Source organism: Aythya marila, assembly GCF_965140915.1.
Source record: "Aythya marila genome assembly, chromosome: 7".
NCBI classification, from domain to species: domain Eukaryota; kingdom Metazoa; phylum Chordata; class Aves; order Anseriformes; family Anatidae; genus Aythya; species Aythya marila.
This window is the reverse complement of record NC_139048.1, coordinates 5,591,970-5,605,400: the sequence shown is the minus strand read 5'-3', so window position 1 is coordinate 5,605,400 and position 13,431 is coordinate 5,591,970. Positions and strand designations below refer to the sequence as shown.

Here is a 13,431-nt window from a genome sequence, read left to right as displayed (position 1 = left end):
ATTTAAGAGATTTGTGGATGTGGTGCTAAGGGACATGGCTTAACAATAGGACTTGGTAGGTCAGGTTGGTGGTTGGTCTTGATGGTCTTGAAGCTCTTTTCCAACCTAAACAATACTATGATTCTATGAATTCGAATTAGAACTCATTAGATCTATAATTTACAATTGCTGCATATTTCCTTCTGATGAAGTTCTTTATATATTGTAGAACAAAGTTTTGTGGGATTTTTGGGGGATTTCTAGGTGACCAAAAATCTCAGCCCTGTTCAGTGGGAGCCTGCTTCTTAATGATGTGAGTTGTCTCTTGAGAACTCATCCTCCAGAAGGTTCCTAACCAGTTTGGACTAGGATGATGTCATTAAGAGATCACAGAAGTTGACAAGAAATGAGATGTCATCTCAGAGCACAGTTACTGAATTTTATTTGGATGAAAATAAGCTGGAATATCCACCTTATCTGGAACTGAACTGAAACTCAGCTAATGTTCTCCTATCCCTTATGGGTATCGAGTTCTAGTGATACATACAGTCTGTGTATGTATCACACCAGTCTAGTGCCTACATACAGTCTGGAGCAATCCCCCAAACACACAACAGGCATGAAGTACTCAGCACGAACTGTTTCACTGTGCAACTTCACTGCTGTGCCATGCTGTTAACATGTATGCATATGCAACACAGCCTAGTAAGGACTAGAATATTGCCCTGTTTTCCAGACTTTCCCTTGTGCATTCCTTGTGAAAAAGCCTCCAGTAGAACAGCTACAGGATAAACACAGATGTTGCAGTAAGATTTTGCTCTGCTGGGATCCCCTTTGTTTACCACATAACTTGTTTTTCTTTTGCAGAGGCTCTACTGATATTATCACAGCTGATAGCACAGTACCTTATTCCTAAGATTCTCCAATTCTGCCCAATCCTGAAATGAATAGTTTGAGAGTTTCTGAGATTCTTTTTTTTTTTCCTCAATAAATGTTATAGAAAATGAGATATAAAATCATATCAGTATCTTATCAAATTCCCACCCTCTTTTCATTTTCAAAGTGATCCCTACATTTAGCTGTGCAGTCTTGCTGAGATAAAATGTGGGTTGTGCAACTCCTTCTCTCTGTGGGACATTATACTATTGCTTTGATGATAGGTTTCAGAGTTTCTATCACTACTCCGTGTCTCAAAATATATTTGTTGCAGGGGCAGCCTCCCATCTGGTGTGCTTTTGACAGGTAAAGTCAACTTACTACAGAAGCAAAGGTATAGGGATGATGAAAAAGGAAAGGAAAGCATAATGTTTACCTGTAATATTCCTTTCACAAGATGTGAAGTCGTTTGCTGCACAAGCAGCAAAACTGTCTTTGTTCTCTGCATGGATGCCAAGATGTGTTATCTTGGGAAGAAGTAGGTAGTTCATAAAGAAGTCACTGTTTCAGTAAAGCTGGCCAGACACCATGTTTCTGTGGAAAATAATTTATGTTTATTTTCTGAAAAGCAAAATGTTTCCATTGTTGGACCTTGCAGGAAAAATAATAAAATATATCTCCCAAAAATGAGATCCTTTCAGTGAAGAAATTAATTTAATCTAAAACCTGTATTTTCCCTTTTTGATGGAGGCTTTTCAACCTGCTGTTGTTTCAACTACTCTTTGAAACAAAGAGGAATTTAAAAACAAAACACTAATGTTTACTGCAATGATATTTTAAAGATCTAGAAATGGCAACTTGTGACACAAGCTCCAAGACTGCTTAATATATATAAATACCCTGGAAATACAGGGTTATGTTTGTTTATGCTGCACAGTTCATACCCCTAGGTGGAGAAGGTCACCCAGAACTCAGCATCACCTTGGAGTTTCTCAGCTCCCATTAAATGTAATTGACTTGCCCGAAGACTTGTGGGTTACTGGGGAGAGAACCCAGATCTTTGGGATTAATGGGAGAGAACAAAGAAATCATAATCACGGCTTTTAGTCATAACTATTGATAACACTGAAGGTCATTGTTACCGTAATCCTAATGGTTGCAATAAAAATACAAGCTTTTGAGAGCAGTAGGTATCGCAGTTTTTCCTATGGCAGCCAGTATGTCAAAAGTTATTTTACTAGCGATATGTCACAGTAAATATATTTAGAATCATGCAGTACATGAAATAATAGATAACTTTCCCATATGGTATGGCAAGATTTAATTCATTCCATAATTTGAGCTATTATTTTTATAATAAGTATATATGTAAAGTCCTACACATATATGATAAACTCTACAATATCAAGTATGTTACTAAATACTTATGCAATTCTTCTGATAATTAAAAGTACATCTTACAAGGCTAAGAACTCCAAAGGCCGTGGTTAGGAACTGGTAGCTTCACCTCATTTTAGACTGTGATAGCTTTGTGTGCCTTTGAAATTGCTATGCTCTTCAAAGTAAAAAAGAAGGGCTTTAAATATTTTTCCTTCTCTTTCAGCTTGGAGCTATGTTTCAAAATGAACTCAATTTTGAGTAAAGAGTGTTCTAAATTTTAAAATGTTAATATAAATACTGCATGACATCTGTGTAAAACAGGTGCCTGCTCTACACAGGACTGTATTTTTCTTTATGTCAGATCTCTTGAATAGCAAAAGTTTCAGACTGTTCTGAAACAGGCTTCATAAAAGAGAGTTGGACAACTCAAAATTGCAAAGCATAATGACAATAGACAATTATATCTCAGGAGCCGAACTTAAGCCATTTTTCTCTCACACCCTCTCATTTTTATCTACATTTATCATTATTATCTGCATAGAGCTACATTTTTTGTGAAGAAATACTTGTTTTTTAATCTTAGTTATTTTAATTCTTTATTCAAGGCATTTTACTTTTCAGAGAGTGAATCAGGTACCCAGATTGGCTGCTCATATGTTTTCTGAGCAGTGTTTGCTGTCTCTAGATACAAAGTGAATTCCTGTAATAGATTTATTGTGAAGGAGGAAGACTCACAGAGCTTTAGCCTCATTTGTCTACTCTCTTGACTGTAGTTTAGCATCTGACTCTGTGGAGAGCTTGAAAGAGAAGGAAAATTTAAAAGAAGCTGTGGCTCTGTGCCACAGTTAGGAAACATGGATTTCTCCACAGAAACTTGTGCTGTGGACTCTTTTCCATCATGTGTCTGATGCAAAACTGTATGCCTGTCTTGTGACCTACTACTGAAGGATAAAGGGAGGACTGAGATCCCCCCACAGAGACATTTAGCACAGGAAACCAGTGAACTCTTACTTTCTTTCACAAACCCTGCTCAGTGTGACTTTTGAAAGTGCTTTGGACACAAATTGAAACTGAGCTAATTTGGATTACCATTACAGCAGTGTCTACCTAGACAGGAGGCAACAGAGGCTCTGTTTTTCAAAGACAAAGTGCTCCAGCACAGCACTTTCCCCTCAAATTATCCCTGGTAGACCAAAGTTACAAATTTATCTTTCTGCCAGGTCTATGAAGCTCATACAGTTGCAGAAAACTGTTGTGCTCTCAGTCACTGAAAGGAAAATTATGAGCTAATATCCAGTGTTCACGACTTACAAGTACTTACAGATGAAAAAATGCACCTCATACCTATAAAATGATTGTGTTTGGTTTACTGTTTACAAAACCTTTCCATTACTATCTCTTCAGAGTTTACTGTAACCTGAGATTATTCTTTTTTTTTTTTTTTTTTTAATCAGTCTAGCCATGGAAACTTAAATTTAAATATGGTAAACATAGAATCTTTATGCCCTTCTCTAAGAGTAACTAATCAGTTTACCATTACACGTTTGTTGTTTCATAAAAACACGACAATAAGTAAGTGAGAACATTGCCAATATTTCAGAGACCACTGAAGATTCATCGGCATGCCCACAAACAGCTTGTCAAAATACAGCTAACCTTTTCTTACTATGAATAAATATCTATGCCTTTGCACCACAGCAAACATAGTATGAAATATTAACTTCATGGTATATCCAGGTGCTTCCTTTAAAACCAATTAAATAATAAACCTGAATAACATTTTCTGGTCTAGGATCTAAATCACCTAGTCCTGAAAGGAAAGATGTGAATTTTCAGCCCACACATGTGGACTGAAAATAGCACTGAAACAAATCACAACCTGAATTCTTTGGTCAAAAGTGGCCTCCTGCACTACACTGCTAAACTCTTAGTTTGTTATTGTAAATCTAAACAACCTTCTTTTCATTGCCTCTAGCCAGAATTAGAGACATAGCCTTTCAATGGCTCTTTACTGTTGCAGAGAATTACAAAGGAGGACAAGTCACATTCACTTCAGAAATAATGACAAATCAAGGTTATTTCTGTATTATAGTGATGTGAGAATGCTTTGATATTTTTCTACCACTATAAATCTAAACAACTCTCAATTCCAATTCTTGAACATGGAAAGGATCATTCTATTAACTATGATAACTCCAGCACTGAAACATCAGCTGGTTATTTATCCCCTTTCTCCATCAAGGCCTACACTGCAATCCAGTAAATGTATTTTTGATTAGCTGGAGCAATAAAATGGGGCTGGAAACAGGCATAACTCTTTGAGAAGAAAAAGAAACTAAAAATATTGGGTAGGAAGAAGAAGAAATAGGAAGAATCAGAAGAGACCTGGAAAACCATAATCAGAAAATCACGGAGGACATAAAAATAAGAGTAACTGAACTTACCATTTGACTCCAGTAATTCACTCATTTAATTTATCCCACCTGTGTGTAGGAAACATCCATGGAATGCCAGTATTCAAATTACCAGGTCCCAATTTCATGAATGTTGGGCAAAATGGATATCCATAATTTTGCAGGTACCAAAAAATGTATGTATTTACTGTACATTTTTCATTATTATTTTTACTACAGATAGCCTTCTATTTTGGTATATACAAATATATACAAATACTGAATATTGCATGTCCAGTTTTTAGAAAATACTCTGCTTTTTTTTTTTTTTTTTTTTTTTTTTTTTAACAACAGAAAATAAGACAATGTGAATTCTAGCTAGTAAGAAAATTGCAGGATTGGAAGACAAAGTGAGAAGACTAAGGATACTGAGAAAGGGACATTTTTTTAAGAATTTTGGTAATTAGAAAGGAGTTTGTGTTTGTGTATTATTTTTTTTTTTTCTGTATTCAGCACAAATTTAGCATAACTGATTAGTTATCACATTCACGCATTATCATTAACAACTCTGGTGACTAAAGAAGGGTGAATTATTCAAGTAAAAAACATAAATAGACACTTGAAAACATTTTCTTTTTCATATCTTTCCGTAAAAGTAGAATTCTCTCTCTCTTGTTCCTTCTCTCTTTTTTTTTTTTTTTCATACTACTCCTTTAAATAAAATAAAATAAAATAAAATCAATAGGAAGAGGAAAAAAATACCTATTTTAGAATAATCAGTGAAGTCAACCTAATGGAAGAGAAAAAGAGCTTTATCAAAGAGCTTACACAGGAATTTCCTGGTGTGCCTGGTTAAATGCATTTCTAAAGATAATATTATAAAGCATTTTAGATAATATGTATCTTTGCAACATTATCATTTGCCAGCCCAGTGTAAGAGCCTCTAAGCTAACTCTGGTAAGTGCCTACTGCATTCTGGTACCCCTCTTCCAGTGCATTTGAGTTGAATATTCCCTCTAGAACAAATTAGAGCACAAAACATGTCAAGCCTTCCTCTAAAAGCCTTGGGAACTTTAACAGAAAGCCTGTTATATTTGTGGGCTGAATTGCTAACAAAGATGCTCTGTGCTTTTTTGTTCAGAGACTAAACATTCAGAGTAATATTAGATTCCTTCTTAAAACACAGTAATAAGTAGTTAATCATCATCACTGCTGTCGTACAACACTAATTGTGATAAATACACAGAACTAATTTTAATAAATCTGGAATTCTGTGGGAATCCCACAGTTTCATTTCATTTGAGTTGATATCCTTTTCAAAACCTTGTAATTTATGGTTGAATCCACAATAGGATCCTTTTGTGGATACTTGCACAGCAGAAAGAGATCTTTTAACCAAGAATAGTTTTACAGTACAATATTTACATACAGCAATATTGGTACAGCATAATGTTAAACAGCTTTCTCTTTACCATCAAAGAGTATGAAAGCTCATTCTTTAAAACTAGTTGATTAAAATCTGTTGGCAGTTGTAGAAAGTAAAATATGTATGAAATGATTCAGCTATGGTTTACTCTATTATCGTAATTTATAAACAAATACATAAAAATTCATAATATGTTTTAAAAGGCAAATAAATATTTAATATTTGCTTGAGGCTTTCCCAGGAAACCTTGACCAGCAACAGAATTGCTAATTTCTACTTCTAAAAGGAGACAGAGTTGCTTGATTAAATGAAACCTAAATATTGACTGTGTACCTGGAGTGGCCAGCATCCACGCTGCCACAGCCTAGGATGGCACCAAGCCCAGTGGAGCTAGTTTAAATCATTTTACCTCATCAACTGTTCCCGTTTTCAACTTATGCATGGCCATCAATATCTGGTTCACCTAAAGAACTGCATTTAGATTTGCCAAATCATGCAGTTGCTGATGTCCAAAACTATAGGATTATTCAATAAACGGGGGGTACTTTCCCAGCTAGGCAACATTAGTGGCTTGTGATCAAACCAGCCTGGAACACAGGCTGCTTTATATTGTGAGCTGGGATTCAGCCACTGTTTAATTAATAAATAGTCTTCACTTTGAAGATCTGCAGCAAAATTAGTGGTAACACAGGCACACACACACAAACAACTCCTTAGCCTGCTCAAGCTGCAGAGCTGCTGATTTTTAAAATGTGGATAACACAGAGAACAAAGCAAAAGTAATAAAGAACTGAGGCCATCATAGTGCTCCTCAGGTAAAAATAAGCTCCAAGGTCTCTCAGACTCTCTTGCAGGAAACCATGAAATTATTAATTATTATTACATTTTCCAGGCATCTAAAAGGTAATACTCCTTGACACCTTGTCCCTCCTCTTCCTGTGTACTGGCAAAATATACCCTTCACTCTACGTTGTGATAAGAGTTAAACCACACATCATTTGACAGAAATTTGCATCATGCAAGACGGGCCAAAGAGCAGTGGCTGCTGAATATAAACAAGCAGATAAACTGTGATTTGATTAAGTAAATGTTGTGATGTGTGAAATCCAGGGTTCAAGCTGAGGAAATGTGGGACAAGATTTTTCCCCTCAGTCCCAAGCGATGTGTAGTGCTGAGTGCTCAGATCTAATTGCAGTTTGCCTTCAGTGGCATTCATGGAAATTGGTATTAAATTGGGATATTCCTGCCCTCCTTTGACCTGTGCGACGTGCCTGACAGAACAATGTCAGTGTGTCCCAGTCAGGGAAATGGGAGCATCTCTCTGCTTCTGCAGTTATTGATGGTGCAGTTCAGCATTCAACAAAGTAAGACATGAATGTGAGGAAAAAAGAAATTCCTCCTTTTGCTGCAATGTAAGCGAACGTACCAGATCTCATAAAATCACAAAATCTAAAGACGATGGAAGTCCCTGCTGACTAGTTATCTTAGTCCCTGGTTTAGAAATTGCTTTCACATTAGCTCACAGCTACAACTTAGAAACTGGTGTCATTGTCATCTAGCAGAAGATCCTGTTTGTCCTCCTACATATCATCAACATGATCAGTGGCTGAGGAACCCCACAGAATGGCAATAAGGCAATATTCCTGCCGGGAACCCCCTGACATGTTGATTTTGGAGCTCTCCAGTACCACTGCAGTGAGCACGCCGTGCTCTCCCAGGGCTGGGAATGCAGGTTCCTGTGCATCCGAGTGTGCCCGTACTGCCTCTGATTCCTAAGGCTGGGCAACAAATGGCTTGTTTAAAGGGCAATGCAGAGTCTGAAGCTGTGTTAATACACTCTCTCATCCCATTTTGCTTTTCCAGGGGCTATTTCCAATAGAATTAGGATAGAACAAAAGCCTGCTCTGAGCAGCTTCGATATTCTGGCTTCCTTGAAACAGAAAATCCAGATGAAATGGCCAGTAATTTCAAAAAATCCAAGGGAAATATGAACAAATTGAACTTTATTGTTACTGAGTACTAAGCCACCAGGGCATATTCAAAGTTTGGAGTGTTTGTTTTGCAACTTTTGTCCAACTCTAGAAGTGGCCATTTTATCCTGTTTTGCACTATTCATGCTATCCTTGTTCTTCCATTTCCCTCTTGCATTTAATTGTCCTGTTTCATTGTTGTTTTGAGTCAAGAGTCGTTTAACGTGACTGTTGCCAAGTTTCTACTAAGTTTACAAGCAAAAAAAAAAAAAAAAAAAAGAAAAAGAAAAAAGAACTACAACCATTTCACTGAAGTCAGTACAGCCATTCTTGGCATGAAGTATTACTTACCATTAAAAACAGCAGATTTAAGTCAGCAGCTTTAAGTCACAGCCTCTTATTAAATACAGCACAACAATACTATATATTGTAAATGTTATGGACTTCAATTTATCACAAGCTTGTTATGGGAACATTAATAATTTTACAACCATAATCCCGCAACAATATACACAGTAGAGTACTAAAGCTTCAGTGCTGCAAAGGTTGGTTGGCTTATAAATAATATATATCTATTTCATATATGCATGAGTTTAACTATCTAGTCTTATCAAATTTCACCAAGAGGTTGATTATTAGGTGCAATAGTGTGCAGACTGAAAATATGTCCCTGTCATAGGCAAGCACACTTTATAGGACAGATTTTGAATGAGCCAATGCTCCGCATTGGGTGGGATGCGCAGGATGAGGTGGCTGCTGGCAGGTTTTGCCCATGCCCTGCTCCAGGCAGCAGTAATGCATTTATTGCAGTGTAGTTCTGGACCACAAGATGGCTCCAAGCACATACATTCAAGCCTAATAAATTTCAGATTGTATACTTAACACAGTTCTGGTAAATGGCAAGTACTGAAACATGCTGATACTTTAATGTTTAGAAGAACGGTTTAATTAGGCACAATCATGAGCCAATTGTAGGCACTTGTACAGTAACTAAACAGAAACTTTAACAATTTGCTTTTATAAATGTTTAAATATGATATTCAGGGCAATTAAAATGTGCATGACTACATCATGCTGCCTGAAGTTGATAATTCCTCCGAGCTTTGTTCTCTGAAGTTACTTTGTCCGTGAGAACACCAGCTTAGGACCAAAATCAGCAGCAGTGTGCTTGGCAGGGAGACAAAGCCACTGGTACTGGGAACTTCCCAGCTGCCATATGCATCTGTGCAGACATGTACGGAATAACTACAACTTTTTTAAGAAGTCTTGATTCTCGTTTCCTTAACTAGTCTCTCCAGGACTTGGGAGTTTCTCTAAGGTTAAATTTACTACTGAGGGCTGTGGCTGTGCAGTGGAGGTGAAACTCTCCAAAAATCAGCAGTGGTACTGAGGTTCCTGGTCTCTCCTTGTGAGGTTGTTGTAGGCTTAGAACTAGAACAAAGCCTTCGTTGAACAATATCTTCATTGACATATACTGATTCCTTAACCCTTGGCATCCTAAGACATTTATTCTACTCTAAGCAAAGATTGCTGCCCTAGGAATAGATTTCATTGGTAAAAATTGAATTTTTATGTCTCAAACAAAATTAATTTACCAAAATTAACAGCCTAATTTGTAATAGACAAATGAGGTCTAATAGACAGTATCTCCATTTATCTGAATTAAACAGTATATCAGTTATCTGAATTAAACTATTTAAACTATTTGTGCTAGCAGTGTACTCCAAGAAGTCTGGCCTATTCAGTAAGCTAAAACTCTTTACTAACTCCATAAACTGGGAAAAGACATTTTAAAGGTTCAGTTCCTGGCTGCCACCTGCCTAGATGAGAGCTCTGCCTGTGCTTCAGTCTTGGCTGTCCCAAGTGTCAGTCATCACAAAGCAGTTACATCAGGGTGGCTTTGTGAGCATTCTTAGGGAATACGGATGTGTTGGGTGCAGAACAGGAAAGCTAAATGGGAGCTTTTCCCTGTGGTGACCTAGATAAAAATAAAATAAAATAATACTAACAGAAATAAAGTCAGTATAAGGAAAGACCTACAACACCCTTCAGTTTGCATGTTTGAAATAATATGTAAATTTTCTTAAAATCTAGATTAATTATTTATCATTTATTGCAGTTCATTGAGAAGCTACTCAGCTGTTGAGCCAGGCTAGATTTTAATGACTGTTTGGACTTTTTTTTTTCTCTCAATTTTCTAGTTGTCTGTACACTTATGAGATTAGAAACTGAAAATTTTTAAATCCATTTTGAATGGATTTGAACCCATGTCATTTTTATGTCAAATGACAATTCTAAATATAAATAACCCTCAAATGAAAGCTGGCTGCCAATCTGCACCTGGTTTTGCATCAAAACTATGAACATTTGACAAAATTGTCTATCTTCACTCAATATCACATAAACTATTCTTAAAACATACAAAATTATTTGACATATATGGGCTGGGGTGAGCGCCTTGCCTAGTTTAAAGGCTCATTCCAAATGCCTTACATGAGTTTATAAAGAATCAATGCTCTGTCTTCTCTGCACCAGGAATAATCTATACCACTTAGACATAGCAGTAAATTTAAGCTTTATAGGAAGTACTATCTAAAATCTGTTTAAGATATTTTTGTATACTGGAGGCACAATTCTGAAAGGAAAGACTTTTCCTGAAGGTACACTTTGCCAACTTCAACAGTTTTGGGGCTATTGTGAGGAAAAATAAAAGAAAGCTTTCTGCTGTCAGATGCTCCTTTTTATACACAAGGTACAACCAGTGATGTAATGGCTTCAGCAGTGAGACATTTATTCAGTAAAAAGCCTCAGTAAATTTATAGACAGAGCAAGAGTGTTTGGTCCATAGACAGCATAATTGTTTCAGGAATTCTAGACAAATTTCTTTGTACCTTATCTTTAAGTTAGGTTAGACTTTCCTTTCTGGGGAATGTTTTAGATTAAAGGAATCACAATCTCACTGGCAATAACTGTAAAAATACACGAAGTATGTCATAACATTTTCCCCTGTTAAATAACATGGCCTTGAAGTTTTTGTGAAGATTACCAATGTAGTACAAACCTGCCGCATAATCTTTCCCTGGGCAACCAGCTAAGGCATTCTGTAGATATGCTTTCTGCTACAGAAATTAACAAATAATAATAAGATAATAATAAAGGCCAGTTGTTTCTGGAGTGAGCTCCAGAATTAAGAAATGACTTATGCAGATTTAAGAGTTTCCCAGGAGGTACTCATACATATACATAGAGATTTTCTCAGAAATAAATTCTGTGTTTATACGTGTTCAAAATTTCTTGTTCTCTTCATTCCCTGTTTAGGTTAAGTAACAGAAAATAGTGGCTGACAGACAGAGGAGGTCTGTGGAATGACAAAATCTGGGAAACATGTTCAGGGGAAAAAGAGGAGAAAAAAAAAAAGTGACTCCTGTTCACTAATTGATGTGAACTGGTTTCACCAGTACAAATTAATGGAAAAGTTTCACATGGGCAATAAAGTCAGATTTGCCCCTTGTCATTTAATAATGACAGATTTTAGCATCCTGATCCAATGGTAAGATTCCTGTGAACTTCAGTGGGTTTGCATTGATATGATCCTCCAATCATGAAGCTTTTTAAGAATTTCTCAAACAAAAGCAAAGCCCTGTGACCATCAGCCCGTGAAAATCTATGGACTTAAAGTCCGTAACTTTAATATCCATAAAAAAAAATAAATAATAATAATAATAATAAAAAAAGCCTGACAATATTATTTCAAGCTTCTTTTATTTTGAGCTAAGATTCCGGAAAAGTTACAAGTTCTTAGGAAACAGACATAATGATGTCTGCACTTTCAATTGTTACTACCACTTCGTTTTTTGTTGTGTCCTTTTTGCTGCAAGTTTATTATTTTCCACAGATTTTTGGTAGGGTAAAGTTTACCTACTTTGGTGCAAAATCGGTCTTTTTTTTTAAACTCAGTTTACCAGGAGCTGCAAGGTTTTGCAGCCAGGCAGGTAAGAAGCACTCACGCATCCTGCTGCACTGACAAAGAACTGTAAGCTCCAGGAAAGCTGTATGAGCTCTGCAGCTGTTTCTGCCTGTGAACATCTCTTTGTGAATTAAAAGTAGGCTGCAGGTGGCTCTGCCTTTCCCATAAGTATACAGTTGAGGAAAGGATGCAAGCAGCTTTCTCCTTTCTGCTTCAAGCTAGAGTCAGTAGAAATAGGGACTCTAATCCCGGGGAGAGAAAACTGTTGAGAACTCTGGATACCCACCTGAAAGGCTGATAGCCACCTCCGTAGGAGTGGTATCAGTTCTCTCTCCTTCACAGTAACAACTAAGAAAATGAATTGCACCAAGTCCACCTGCTGTGCCCATGGTAGGGATGGGGTGATTAGCAGGCTGGGTTGTTTCCAGGGTCATTGTGGTTTGCTCTGCGAATCTGCTGCAGCACAGTGCCTCTGCACTGCTTCTGCTGCAGGGTTGTAGCTTAATGCCACGATGTAGCCTTAGATCTGTTCCCTGCCAATTATCCCTGTATCTCATATTTGGTTTATAAGTCAAAACAGGTTTTGTTTGGCAGCCAGCTGTAGGCTTAGTCTAGTTTCAAAAAATCAATCTGAAGTATTTATGCCTCGTAAATCACCATCAGCTAATACATACTGGAGAATCAGAACACTGCAAGTAGATAGCTGCAGTAAGACAAATTTTGTTTCATTTCTAATTTATAATCAGTATCATATATGAGCTCTGCTGATATGAGTTGAATGATTCCACCCTTACAGAAAGCTATGAGGAAAATCCCCTCTTCTGTAGCAGGAGAGTAATGAAGGTCCTGTAGCAAAACTAAAGGGGCAGGAGGATCCACAGGCTAAGGCAAGCAGAAAAATATATATACAGTTGCAGGACAAAAAAAGTAGAGGTGAAAAGATGTATGACTGTTTCCCCTTTGACCACTATATGTTTGGTGTATAGATGCACATTCAGGGAAAACACAGCTCACACATTTCTGTCACCTGCCTCCTCCACAGCTGGTGCAGAGCTGGTAATGGCCGTACAGGCTGCCAACGTATCTGATAGTCCCTGCAGCCCCTAGTTTACATGACTGGCTTGATTCACGCAAATCATGAGGCTGTTCCCATAAGTAAGGACTATTCATGAAAACAATGATTTTTCTTGTGCATACCTAGCAACAGTGTACGTACACATTCACCAGTCACTTGGGGCAGGAACTGGAGAAAGTACAAAAATTTGACAATAGGAAACAAACCAAAAGAGTGTTCTCAAAGGAAGGGAATGTGTCCATTGGCAACAACGTGGAGATTTCACAGCTTTGTTTCCTGAAACAGAATTATATATATATGTATCTCCAGAATGTAAACAGTCAACCAAGCTCTGTCTTGAAAATTAGTGAAAGGAGACACACATG

The 13,431-nt window shown here is 37.1% G+C and overlaps 1 protein-coding gene across 13 annotated transcripts in view; it reads left to right on the top strand.

The window, feature by feature from the left end:
- Positions 1-13,431, top strand: part of PLPP4 (phospholipid phosphatase 4) — a 186,430-nt gene that overhangs the window by 100,386 nt on the left and 72,613 nt on the right. The window lies entirely within an intron of this gene.